The 14,205-nt window shown below is 37.1% G+C and overlaps 1 protein-coding gene and 1 long non-coding RNA gene across 6 annotated transcripts in view; one reads left to right on the top strand and one right to left on the bottom strand.

Moving 5' to 3' along the window:
* The window catches only part of MCPH1 (microcephalin 1), a 124,209-nt gene that overhangs the window by 102,815 nt on the left and 7,189 nt on the right, over positions 1-14,205 (top strand). The gene's annotated exons all lie outside the window — the stretch shown is intronic.
* LOC134546531 (uncharacterized) overlaps positions 3,731-14,205 on the bottom strand; it is a 43,991-nt gene continuing 33,516 nt past the window's right edge. The window contains exons 3-5 of one of the 3 annotated variants that reach the window (XR_010079194.1): positions 7,397-7,476; positions 7,067-7,192; positions 3,731-4,749 (exon numbers count right to left, since the gene is read on the bottom strand). This is a non-coding gene — a long non-coding RNA (uncharacterized LOC134546531). The other 2 variants (XR_010079193.1, XR_010079195.1) reach the window with 2 other exon arrangements.

Raw genomic sequence — 14,205 nt, forward strand, 5'->3', positions numbered from 1 at the left:
TGTGTTTTTCTGTGTGATTCATTAAAAGCTCACTGGCAGATGGTCACGTACACTTTGCAAAAGTGCTTGATGCTAATAATCAGCTTTTAGCTTTAATATTCTTTTTCTATGGTAAGTCATGTATATTATCATAATGCCTAGAAATTCATGGTTGTTTTAGTCACTGCCATCTAAATACCTTTATCCTTCAGTAAAAGAGGTTTCTGTACATGTTCAGTATTTTATGACTGAAACCCACTGCATGTATGGATGGTATTGACAGAAAAATTAGATTTCTATCTTCCATATATGAACAAAATGGAAGAATGAGAGTTTCCTATGAGACCAGGATGTGTTAGAAAACCTCCTGGCTCCTGCATGTAATGATTTTTTGTTGGTTAAGCCATTGGACCCCCACAGGGGTTATACAGCTAAAGCTTCAGAAATCCTGCTTTGTCTTACTTGATCCTCACGCTTGTTATGGTAGAAGGAAGGTGTTTATATATTTTTATTTGATTATGTATATTTTATTGCATAACAGTAAATCAGGCTTATGTGCAGTGTTTATCTGTAATAGTTAAAATGCTGTCAGTCCAAAACACATTCCATTTATTTAAAAGGTGAAATTGTAAAGAACTACTTCTATGTGGCACAGGATAATGTGCATATCAAGAAACGTTGTTTTATAAGAGGAAAAATGTATTGAATTATGGGCTCTTATTATTATATTATCATTTATTGAACAGTAGTTTTAGATGGAATAGCTGAAGAAGGCAAAATATGGTGGAACTTTGTGGATACTCTTTATAGCTATGTTGGGAAGGGAAAATTTCTGGTCTGGCAGTTTTAGTGGGGCTGTTGAGATGCTCTTGTTGGCTTTTGTTTATTATAGTTGTAGTGCACTACATCCAGACAATAAAATTAGTTGCAAATCTGACTCCCTCACAGTGTCACAGTGAAACACAGTGTCATGAAATGGTTCCAGAAAAAGTGAATATTATTTCTTTAATTAAAATTCCCTTATTTTAAATAAATTCCTTGCTGTTTCTTCATTTAATCATAAGCAAAAGCTTGTACTACAACTGTGTTCATGTTCTTGGAAGAGAATATGACACTGAAATCCATGACAATGTCACTACAGTGTAGGATCATGGCCTATAGACCTGATATTTTTCTGAATGTATTTCTCAGTTCTATCTCGTGAGAGCTTTAGAATATACATTTTAGCTGATATAGCTTGTCTTCTCAGGCACTTTCATAAGTGTGTCTAAGGTACAGTCTTAACTGCAGAGTTCTGTCCTCCAGAACTGAGGCTGAAGTAATTCACAGCTAATTCATTAAGAAAATACTCTATGAGTATGTGCCAGATTTTGTCCTGCTAGTCTTAGTGTCCCTGATAGATGCCTTTCAATAGGCTCCTTTGTTTCCTAACTCCCACACCTTTACTCCAATCACACAAACACCAAAAAATTTCAAATTTAAAATGTTTTCCTAAGATAGTTGTCAAACTAAATTCCATCTTCAGTTGATTTACTTTGCAATGATTTTGACTTACTGTGCTTATGAGTATATGTTTTTATATATACTTTTGTACTTGTTCTTACTGTTTTGTGATTTATTATGTGTTGATGAGGTTCTGTTGTAGACCTTGGAGGTTTTTTCAAAGACAAGAAGTTCCATTGTCATGTTTTTCTTACAATAATTTATGTCTTGTGTATTGAAGTTATTTATCAGAAGTATTTAAAAGATGGTCTAAATTCATAATTTTAAAAAGTATTATTTAATATTTGTCTGAAGTTGGTCCCAGAGGCTGCAATCAAAAAAGAGCCCCACTTTGCTAGTCAGTATATTATTATTACAAAGGTAGTATTTCTTCATTATTTTCCATTTAACATAAAAGCGGACTTTGCATCTAAATGCATTGCACAAATCCAAAACAAAGGATAGTGTCTGCACCAGGGACCTTTTGATCTTCAGAAGAATATTTCTGTCCTTTCTTTTTTCCCAATCTGACTGAAAGGTCACACTTTGCCCATATTTCATTCCACCAGATTTATTTGTTGCCTGGAGGCTTTATCAAATGCATTTCAAGCAGAAAATTCTGGCAGTGGTTCACATGAGAGACTTTTACCTGTGGAGATGAAGCAGCCTGATTCTGCTCAACATTGTCTTTGCTGCATGTCATGCCTCCTTTTAAATGTATTATAGAGAGAGAAGTCTAACAGCAGTATGTTTGCCTGAGGGACAGGAATTTTATGGGCAGTCTGAATGGGTGAAATTTTGTTGGCTGTTTCAACAGTAACTATTAATTAGTATCTGTCTTTTAAACTAATATGCTTTGAACATCTTAGAACAATCTAGGGAAAAATAAAAATTCTGTTTAGTAAGAACTTTCTAAAATCAAAGGAAATACACATTTAAGAATTGAAGAGGTCTTCACTATCATATTAAAACTGAAAAACGTGTCTCAAAACTTTAGTGATCAACCAAAATTTTTGCCTAGCCTCAGAGATTCCTGCCTGAATCAAGGTACATTGTAAGTTCCTTGAAACAGCTGCAGTTTCAACGCAAAGCAAGGCCAAACTGTGCACATTTTATTGAGGACAATTACTGAAGCTCTGGGTTTAGTCTAACATGAAGGAGGTAGGTAACTATGACGTTAAGAAGTTTAGCACGAAGCTTTAGTATGTGGAACTATATGGCTGAGTCGATTGTGGCTTAGAAGAAAAACTGTAAAATAGGAATGGCATAAATCATTGAAAGATCAGTTTGTCCTAGCCCATTGGGTTTTTGATCTGGCTAAGCTCATAATTATGAAACTGAAGATGTACTTCACCATACTGTGATCCCATTATTATTATTCTCTGTGTGATGTGGATTGGGCTGGTTGCTGCTTACTCATGTAGGAGATGCTGAAGGACACATAGTGGTTCATCTGATATTAAACGTAGACAATATTTTTTTGTTGGTTTTTTTGCTTGGTGTTTGTTTGTTGGTTTTGGGTTTTTGTTGGCAATTTGGTTGGTTGGTGTTTGCTGGAGGTTCCTAGAATTATAAAATGGTTTGCGTTGGAATAGGCCTTAAAGATCGTCAAGCTGCAACCCCCTCCACCATGGACAGAGACACCTTCCACTAGACCAGGTTCAAAGTCCCATCCAGTCTGGCCTTGGACACTTCCAGGGATAGATCCACAGCTTCAGGCAACCTGTTCCAGTACCTCACCACCCTCACAGTAAAGAATCTATTCCTAATACCAAATCTAAACCTACCCTCCTTCATCTTAAGGCCATTCTGCTTGTCCTGTCACTACATGCCCTTGTAAAAACTCTCTCTCCAGCTCTCCCATAGCCCCCTTAAAGTACTGGAAGGCTGTTCTAGAGGTGTCCCAGGACGCCTTAGACTTCTCTTCTTCCAGGCTGAGCAATCCCAACTCTCTCAGCCTCTCTTCATAGGAGAGGTGCTCCAGCCCTCTGGTCACCTTTGTGACATTTTCTGGACTTGCTCCAGGAGTTCCATGTCCTTCTTATGTTGAGAACTCCAGAGCTGGATGCAGTTCTCTGTTGTAGTTTAAATTTTGGGGGGGTCCCCGGGGAGGGTTCCCTGGGAGCTCCCCGGGCTCTAGGGTCGTGAGTGTTCCCGTGCTGGCAGGCAAAGAGACTCCAGACGGTTGGTGGCGTGCTGGTGAGATGAGAGTTTATTCACTGAGGGAGAGGGGGAGGGGAAGGGGAGAGGGGAAAGGGGAGAAGGAGAAGGGGCCTCCAGGAACCTCCAGGGGAAAGAGGGGCAAAGAGAGCAAGGCCTGTGCCTTTGCACTCTTATCACAGAGGTTCAAAGGGGCGCGGTAACATTCTCCAGCCAATGAGGTTACAGATACAGGATACTGCAGGGAGGGGACAGACTTGGGATAAACCATACATTTTCCAGGGTTGAACCAGTGTATACCATTTCAATAAAATGCAATCCCACAGTTCTCTAGGTGGGGCCTCAAGAGGCCAGAGCAGACGTGCAGAATCCCCTCCCTTGCCTTGCTGGTCCCACTGCTTCTGATGCAGCCCAGGATGTTTGGCTCTCTGGGCTGTGAGTGCACAACTGCCACGCAATGTCCTGTTGTGTGCTCTCTGCAAGAGCATCTCACCACTGCTCTAGGGCTGCTGGCTTCTTCTCTGCAACACTGCCAAGTCATTGTCCTTTTTGCTGAAATCATTTCTAAAACCAGGGTTTTTCCAGGATTAACTGCACTATTTCTATTTTCATGCTGCCTTTGGAGGGTGTTGCAGATATCGTAATGGTTATTTCTTTTATCAGAAGTTTTCTTCAGAGCATCCTCTACTGGCTTTAGCCATTTACAGTGGATGTTTTTTCTACTGCATTCCAGATTTGCCTAGAACAGAACCCTGAGAAGCTGACTGGGGTTTAAACTTCATTTGCTGGAAACCTTTGGTTAATAAGACAAAGAAGCAGAGCTCTCCACAAAGATACAATGTGGGCATGGATTTATCCAAAATGACATTTGTTTGATTAATTATAACTCCTATTATAGTGTCATTTTAAGTTTGAGCTTCTGCCTGGATGAATCATCACTTCCAATTCTGTGGTTAAATAAATTTAGGAAAGAAACCACATATGCTGTAATATGTATAGACTGTATGGTACTTAAGCAGACAATTACACTGAGCTCTGTTTGCAGGTCTGGTACTTACCTTTTCATGGAAATTTGTCTTTCTCATGGTTAATTGCAGATGAAGTAGACACAGGTCTTTCATCTGGAATCTAACATTTACAAAAAAAAGTGAAAATTTAGGAAAGAGGACATTGGAAAGGATTCTTATTGCTCTTATCCTACAGATCATGCTGAGGAAAACAGGAACATTTCTACTTAAAAGAAGTTCAAATGATATGGTAAAGAATAGTGTATTTCAAGTATTATGGTGTTCTAAAAATATTTTTAATTACTTTACACTGGTGGTATGGCATTAGAGAAATTATTACCTTTAATAGCTTTCACAATACACTATTAGTGGAAACTCTGCTGTCCATGTTTTCAGAGAACTGCATGCCATAATTAAGTGCACTTAAAAAGCCAGATTAGACTGAATGAACAAGTAACCAGTAAGGATGTTCTCTTGAGCATTCATTCTTACCATATGAATGATGCTTGTTTTTCTCTTCTCTTTAATTAGAATGTTTCTACATTTGCCAAAGAAAATGTTGGAATGGGGACAAAAACTGAAATTATAGGAACAGGGTTTGATGTAATAGCTTATTTGTAAAGGAAACACAACTTGTTTGGTATTTTATTGAAACAGGAAGTTCAGAACCTCAGTACACACAAGCACAACAAATTCTCAGGTGCTAGTTGAGTCATCTGTTGTTGGAAGTAGCCTCATAGAAGGCTTCCCCTTGATTTAGTTTTAATCTTCAATTAACAAAGGGAAGGAAATTACATACAGATTTAGTTTTAGATTATGTGCAAAGCTCTCTGTTGCTTTTTAGCTGTCAGCCTGATGTTCATGCTTTGTGACTGTATCATGCTGGCACTACCAAAGTGTGTGTCAGTGAATATAGTCAGCTTTTAATGAACATAAAAAATTTGATGTATTCTTTTTATGTATGAAATAATATAAAACTTGTCTAGTCAAAGTATTTTGATTTTTTCCTTCTCTAATCATCTCATACCTTTTTTCAGCTTTACTTCAAACTGGAGAAGTAATCAGCTGTGATCAGGTTGCAATTGATAAAACTACTGTTTTAAGTTCAATATGGGATTATTTAATTTTTAACTGTCATATTTGTTTGTAATAAGAAGTCTGTTATATAGCAGAGAGGAGCATGATGATGCCATGTAATTTTGTTTAGCTGTGAAATCATTAAAAACCACTTTGGAGTTTATGTGTGTATCTTCTCAGGAGAAGACTTAGCTTTCCCCTCCCTTCAAAGTCTGTATGACACTCGCCTCTCTTTAATAAGAAGGATTTATTGAATTCCCTCCAAATCACATCATTACTGTTTCTCTGTTCAACCCCAGGAGTATTCCAGTGGTTTGCAGTGAGTTCTTGCCTCCATTAACAGTTTGAGCAATGATGACTTTATAGCTCCCAGTATCAGTCCACAGCATAAGGACAAATGCATTACACTTTAATCAGTAATATCATTTTGAGAAAAAATTCCATGAGTAGCATTAGAACTATCGTGTTAGTGTCTCAATTTTAAACCTAATAGAATTTTAAAATAACAATACACAACATGATCCAGTGAGTGTGCAGGACATTTTTAAACTTTTTCCCTTATGCGGGACCAGGTAGATTATATTCTTTTTCCTCATTCTCTGAGCAGTGTACATACTTTAATATAGTATGTGTGCAAACAAACAGTACCTTCGGTTACATCATGACAGCTTGCATTGTTACAGTACTAAAGCTGTATTCCTGATACACCTATCTTATTCCCATGGATTTTAGTGGGAATTCTGGGTTGGGGCCGAGCCAGATATGATAAATATTTATTTACATTTACTAGAAAACTAGTTTGCAGGAGAGAAGTTATTGATCATTTGTTTTTATTTAAGATATCCAGATCTGTGACTAGAAAATAACTAGTAGTTTTGCTTGAAAACTGTGACTGTTTCTGTGCTTTGGAGTATTTATCTTGCAGTTAAGCTCAAATCCCAGTTGCTCATATTTTATGTATAATACTTGCTGATTATACTTTGGTTTGCAAATTGGAACTGCTTGCATATGCAATGACAGCCTCTTGAAAACACTTTCTGCTTTCACTTTAGAGCACTTCAGGTAAAATCCAGATAGACTAGAAAGTAGTAGACACTCGATCCTGCACCATTCGTAGACTAAGAACAGCAGGAATATAGGAAAGGAACACAGAGAGGAGAACAGGGTCAGGAGTTTGACCCTACAAACTTTGCCCAGCTAGCATGAGAAGTCACTGAAAGTCCACTACCATAATAAGTCTGCCTAGTTCTCTGTATTTAATTGCGTCACAACTGGCAAGCTCAAATTTAAAACAAACCCAAATTCCATATGGAATTTACAAGAGTATTTCTTTTTTTAAAGAAAGGTTTTTAGAATATCACCATTAGATTTTCAGTAAACAGAAGTAGACTTTCTCGTGAATTCATTTAGACTGCCACTTCAGATTAGCACTTCCATAGCTTCATCTTTAGAGCCATAGTTTTATTTTATCTTCGTTAAGACAGTTCCTGCAAGACCAAATGCAAATATCAAATAAGTCAAATTAATATTTTCCATTATCTTTGTCACTAAAATAGTTAAATCATTAAAAGTCATAAAAAATTTTAAAAATAGAAATATTATTACACGCTGAAATTCCAAAAATTGAAATCCTAATCAGGAGTAAGATTATATTTTAAATAAGGCTTATGTTTTAAACTTTTTCTTACTACTTGCAGCAACAACATGTTAGACCTCTGTTTTCCCCCAGCACTTGATCAGGTTACTGTGTCTGCTCTGCCTCCTGTAGACTCTTGAGAAGAAAACAGTGGGGTTATCTGCTGCAAATATGTTTGGTGTATTAGCTCACAAGTTCATAAGTGTCAATTCCTCAAACAGACACTGGCATCAGTTATTTTTAGAAGAGCATCATTTGTTACCATGCACACCTTATGAGTGTGGTTTGTGAATTCATTTTTTCACTTTATTAAAAAAATCCTTTTTAAGTGCTTATTCTTAACTTCAGAAATAAAAAGAGCAAAGACAATAAATTTTGTGACAGGTGCTCAGTCATTACCCCACCAACTATCATAGCTTTAATTCTGCATTCACAACATAAATATTTCTCCCTCAATTATACAGAAGACAGCCCTAGCTTTCTGTCACAATATAGTCAAAGTTCTTATATTATTGTCATGCTAAAAAGTACAATAGTTCATGAAAATAATCTTCAAATAGAAATTACTAATCATTTCTTCTCTTTGGCACCTATGAAGAAAGTGGCCCTCTCCAAAAAACTTTTCTTGAGTAATGGTAATTTTAAAACATAATTGATAAAAAGCACCTGGTCAAGTATTTGAACACCTAGGGTTTTTGGTGTTGTGGGGGTTTTTTTGTTGTGTTTTTTTTGTTGTTGTTGTGGTGGTGGTGGTTTTTTTGTTTGTTTGTTTGTTTTTTGTTTGTTTGGGTGTTTTTGTTTTTGTTTTTTTTGGTTTTTTTTTTCTCTGTGTGTGCTGGCAACTCCATTTGCTACTTTTAGTGCTGGAGGATTAAATGTCTCTGCTTAACAGTCTTCCTATGGGATTTTCCAATTCGTGACATAGATTAAGTGAAGAGGAGATGTTATTACACATGAAGAAGTATTCCTGCCAACGAGTACTACTCAGGAAAGCTATAGACCAGAGGTAATCACAATAGCAGTTCTTTTGGGAGCTGCTGAAAGCAACCCAAATCAGGTCTAGTTTTGCAGTGGGCAGCATTCCACAACAGTGGCACCATGTGTGATGCCAGGTAATCTCTTTGAGTGGGCTCATTTTTGTGATTCTCAGACAGATTTAAAGAGTTTTGCTGTTGAACTTTGATGTAATTTCAACTGACCCTTTAGTTCATATTTTAAAAACCAAGCATTCCCTGCTAATTTTCATTTTAGTGCATGTGTTTCACTGTAAGTAGAGAGTTTGCATGGGACTTCTGAATGCAGCTCTCCAGGTTTCTGTTGTGCTTAGTCATTATAATGCATCTTTTTTAAACAATGTAAGGTAAAACATCTTTTCATTATACATCAAATTTTTCTTAATATTTGTTTTGATATGTTGTAATATTTGTGTGCTAAACAGAAGCATTTTGTGGTTTTTTTGATGAGGGAATACTTTAGGCTGCCCTACTTTGTTTTTCCTCTGTTGATACCAAAAAAAATTAAAATAAGAAAGCAACTTTAAAAAAACCCTAATTTGCTGATGTCTGATTTTTAAAGCCAAGTCCTTTTTATTTGTTTCTCTGCAGCATATCAAAAAAGATTGAGAAAAGTCAGTCCTCAGAAATTTGAAGGAAAACCAACTCACTATGTTCAAGCTTTGACATATTTCATAAAGCTGTTGAAAACCTAAACATGAAAGCCAGATTTATGAGCTTTTTTAAAGTTATTTGTAGATTCCCAAGACGATTGTGTTCCCATCACTTACTTTAGCCTCTAAAACTTAAATGGCGCTTAAAAATATTCATGTTTGGCACACACTGAGTTACTGCTGGGCTTGCAAGGGCATTCAGCTAAAACTGAAGAGTAGGAAGAAGAATGTATTCTGCCTTCATGTAAAACAATTCAGTCTGCTGAGACACAGCAAAAGGACTCACATTTTCATATTTTAATGATAAAACTAGCAATTATTTTTAATGTTAAGATTGCATTTATTATGGGTTAATAGAACTGTTTGGGGAATGAGCCATTTGGGAGCATCTGTGTAACCCTTCACATTTGCCAGGCTTTTCCTTTCAACAAGATCACTCACTTTGTTATTACTGGAATAGAAAATTCTTTTATTTATCAAAGTATTATTCATCTGCACATTGCCAGGTATAGCAAATCTGTTGACAGCACTGGATTTATCATTTACTGTTAGAGGCAAATGGAAGGATTCCCCACTTCCCTAAGCCAGCAAAACAAATGTCATTCTTGAAACTCATGCACAATATCCTGTGTTGATTAAAAAAAAAATAAAGTTAGACTGTCCAAAATGATTCAATATCTGAAAAGCCTAAGGTAGTTGAAATTAGCTTATAGTTTTGAATTTTTTTCTTTAATGCAAATAGTAGGTTTCCATGCCTTGTGTCTTCATTATTTGTAGTATTTAACCATGGGGAGTATCAAGTTGTTTTTCCATTAAGTGCAGCACTTATTAGCTCATGGAATTTCTGTTTCAGTGTGGTCTTTCATCACTGAAATATAGTTATCTGGAAATGTATTATTTCAGTCTGTGAAAATGCAGATGTGTTTACTCCCATATGATTAAACATTGCTATTTACTTCATTAATACTTCATTCCTTAGGCTACTCTGCTGAAATTAATAACATACTGGCCTCATGCAATAGGCACTGGTCTGCTTAAAACAAAATCCCACCAAACCATAAGCCTTATGTGGGTTGGGAGAGTTTGGTAAGCCTAGAGAGGATACCTTATATGAAATATGGGTAAATGGTTGTAATATGAGGGAATAAATGCCAAAATGCAACTAATCTTCCTCCTTGTTGTTGCTGTATGAGAATGAACTGTGAGATACCAATATGGGCAAGTTGCAACTGTTAAAGGATAGCCTACATTTAGGTGAGGTCATTATCTTTGTGCAGTTAATAATTCCATTTGAAAGCAGCATCCCATCCCTGTATCACTACCCCACTACCTCTGCCAGAAGTGACTGCATGCTCCCTGGTGCCTGTGTCTTGGAGTCAGGAATCCAGCAGCTGGGAAGGGATCTGCAGAGTGCGAGTGAGTGCCGAGAGCACCGTGCACCCCACACACGCTTCAGGCTCTGGGCTCCTTCCAGCCTGCTCCCCTGACCTGAGCCCACTGTCTGAGTGCATCCCATCCAAACAGAGCACAGTCTGTGCCCCAATGGCTGCTCCACAGTGAGAACTAAAACCACACTCAATGGGAGTGACTAACAGATCTGTTTCAAAATTGCATTAAACTAGAGCAGGAGAAATAGAAGTATCATTTTGCCAAAGGTCCTGTGAGGATAGATCCATCAAGAATAAATCTTTGTCAGCTGTGAGGAAAAACAGGCCCCCCCATGTATATATTACATACCTTTTAAAGTCATGGCTGGTTGTCTAAATCAAATTATTTGGAGGCTGAAATTTTTTGGTTTGTATGTGGTCTCAGCTGCTTTTGTTCAACTGTCAGTTGAATTAAGGGAAGAAACTTTATGTTCTTATTTTGCTTGCTTTGTGTTTTTAAGGCATATGAACTTGCATGCGTTTACAAACTGTGTTAATTGGAGAGTCCTACCAATAATGCCAGACAAAAAATGGAAATTCAACATTGCTCACTTGGATCTCTTGCACAGAAGATCCATATATGCTCACATGAGCTCTTTGTCATGGATATACCAAGGCCACCACACCAGCACATGTAGGAACCATCGGCATAAAATGTACAACTATTCCATCCGTATACTGTATTTGTTATCTGGGCTTTTGCTAAGCTGCCAGGCTGTAAAATCTGATTAATCATGACCTAAAGTAGAACTGGAGATTCACTCTGTCGGTTCTTTAATTACTAAACTGTCTTCATCTCACCTCGGGAGTTTTCTCACTTTCACCCTGGTGAATTCCCTCCCTCCCAACATCCCGCAGATGGGGAAGCAAACAGCTCTGTGGTGCTCAGCTGCCACCAGGGCTAAGCTACAACAGATTGGAATTAAAATAACCTTGAGAGATAGAAGGAATGGTCAGACACAAGTATGATGGAGTTCAGTACAGACAAGTGCAAAGGCACAGAAATCATCACCTGCAGAGTGACAATTGAGAACAACTCAATATTTTAGAGGGTGTGAACTAATATATGTAACCTCTGTCATACTGCGATAAAAGAAGAAGGCATACAAGGATGTGTTAACAAGAATGCTAACCATAAGACACGTGAATTGTTTGCAGTGTGCAGAGAGCAGTGGTAGGGCCTGAGCTGGAATACCATGTCTAGTTTTGGGCACTGCACTTCAGGAAAGATGTGAGATCCACTGGCAAAAATCCAGGGAAGAGTTACAAAACGATCAGAAGCCTACAAAATATGATCCCAGTGCAAAGACTGAAAGAACTCTGTTTGTTTAGTCTAGAGACAACTGAGTGGAGACATGATAACTGTCTTCAAATATTTAAAGGTTGCAAAGAGGAAAAGAAGAAATTGTTCTCCATGTCCTTTGGCACTACGACAAGAAATATAGGGGTGAAAATGTATCAGAGGCAATTCAGGTTATATCATTAAGGAAAGCTTTCTAACTGTGAGAGAAGATAAACACTGGACTAGATTGTGTATGGAGGTAGATTTCTATCTTTGAATTTTACTGGGGTTCTTGGGGACTTGTCTCATGCAGTAGGTGTAACTCTCACGGTATGCCAGTGATGCAGGGCTGAGAGGTGCATGTGCCACACTCATACACCACTTCGGCATGAGGCATGGAACAGGGCTGCTTTATTGATATCCTGGTGAGGAAAACCCTTCCTAATTATAATTTGCAGAATTTTGATAAAAATTTTCAATTGTAATTTGCATTCTTCTCACTGCCCGGTATCACTTGAGTTGTCTTGAAAAAAGACAAAATGGAGGAAAGACAAGTTTTGAGGTATTTTGGAAGAAAAAAATAGTCGTGAAAAATCCTTTCTTAGTTAGCTAATTTGTAATTAAAGGAATTTTTAATTTCAAAAATACTTAGCTTGTGTTGAAACCAAATGCAAATATATTTATTTCAGAATATATTTGAAGTTCTAAGCAAACAGTTATAGTAAAGTGACCATATCTTACAATCTAGTCAGAATGTTTTAAAATTGTATATATATTGGAAATACAGCTTCTTGATTCGCAAGTTATAGTTATTCTCAAAAGGGAAAAGACATTGCTTTACCCTGATTTGTTTTTTATTAATTTATAGTTAATTACATTGAATTATGTAGTTTTTAAAAATAGTTATAACTCTGGAAAACAAGGAAATTAAACTAAAAATAAGTGAATTTGTTGTTTTTTTCCTGCAAAAATTTGCTATGCCGGAAAAAAAATGGTTCAGACATCTTCCAGTATAATTTTGAATATCCGCCAAACAGTAGATTTATTTGCCAAACATTTTCATACAATATTCCCACTGGGACTCAGTCTTTCAGAGAATAGATTGGTGAAATTAACTTTTCTTATCAGTCTGTGGGATTTGAGAGAAGCACGATTGTCTGCCAAAACACAGTAGAAAGAAACAATATCAGCTAAATTGTCTGGATTCAAGTGTTCTTGCTTTTGCCCTCGCCTTGGCCAGGAAACTCTTCTATGAAGGAGTATCAGAGGAGGGGAAGAAACTGTTTTGAATAACTTTTCAGATAATACAGTCTTAACTGTATGCCATTTCTCCTTTTGCTTTCCTTTTTATTTTTCAAGACCAGACATTGAATTTTTTTTTTTTCTGGACCAAATTTTCTACTCTATCCTGTTCCACTTCTGCCTCCTGGCTCAGAGCCCCAGGTTTTCTACTGCAGAAACCTATGGCGTGTTTGCCTGTGCACAATCTGTGTGTGTGTGTGCTGGGGGGCTGATGTAGCCTTAGCAAGCATTGAAAATGTTCTCACTTCTGGCTGTCTGAAGTCTTCACAGACAGGGAGCTTCTACTTTGGCCAAAGGACATCAATAACCAATGAGAAAGCATTGTTTCAATAAATAGCAGAGATAATGATGCAATATTTGTAATTAATTCATGTTGCATGAATGTTGCAAGTTGAATTCTGCTCTGAGAATGAAAAACATCACTAGCAATAACAAATGCATGTCGTGCTGAGGATTGGAATAAGGTTCTGGATGTTGTTGAGATAATAGGATGGCAGCACATCCAAAACCAGCTGGGGTCCTACATCACTGTGTTGTTCCATTCTTGAAAGAAGGGGATCTATTTTTTTGTAAAACTGCTTGCTGAAGAAAGATGTTTCCAGTTCTTAACATACTCTTTTCATGCCAGAGAACACCAATTTATTTATCAAGTGCAGCATTTCAATGTAATTTTTAAAGCTTTTAGTGAATACTATTTCAATTTTAGTATTCCAAATATCTTAAAAAAACTCAGCCAAGTGCTTTAAAAAAAGAACAAAAAACCCCACACCACACCTAAAATGGTGAGCTTTTAATTTAAGTTGAAAATGTATGGCATGTGTTTTTCCTACAAAAATAGAGTTGCTACTTGATGAGTTGCTTCTATCCTATTAAACCTGATATTTAGAAAGATGAAAAAGAAAGCATTTCTTCTTTGTCTTGCAGCAGCACTGCATTGTTAACACAAACCTCCTTGATCCCTGTAGGGTCCTGCAGATTCTGCAAATTCCTCACTGCAGGATAACTGTACTTTCAGAAGTCTGCACACTGCAATACTCTCCTTTTTATCAGAAGCAGGCTGATGGTTCACTTGTGTGGATGTAAGCCCTTGATCTCTACATATACATGAGGCTCCACATATGTGTTTTTCTTTTAAATTTTTACTAAATGACAGACTGACCGAATATGCATATCACCATGCAAGTGTA

This window comes from Prinia subflava, chromosome 2 (assembly GCF_021018805.1).
Source record: "Prinia subflava isolate CZ2003 ecotype Zambia chromosome 2, Cam_Psub_1.2, whole genome shotgun sequence".
Classification (NCBI taxonomy): Eukaryota; Metazoa; Chordata; class Aves; order Passeriformes; family Cisticolidae; genus Prinia; species Prinia subflava.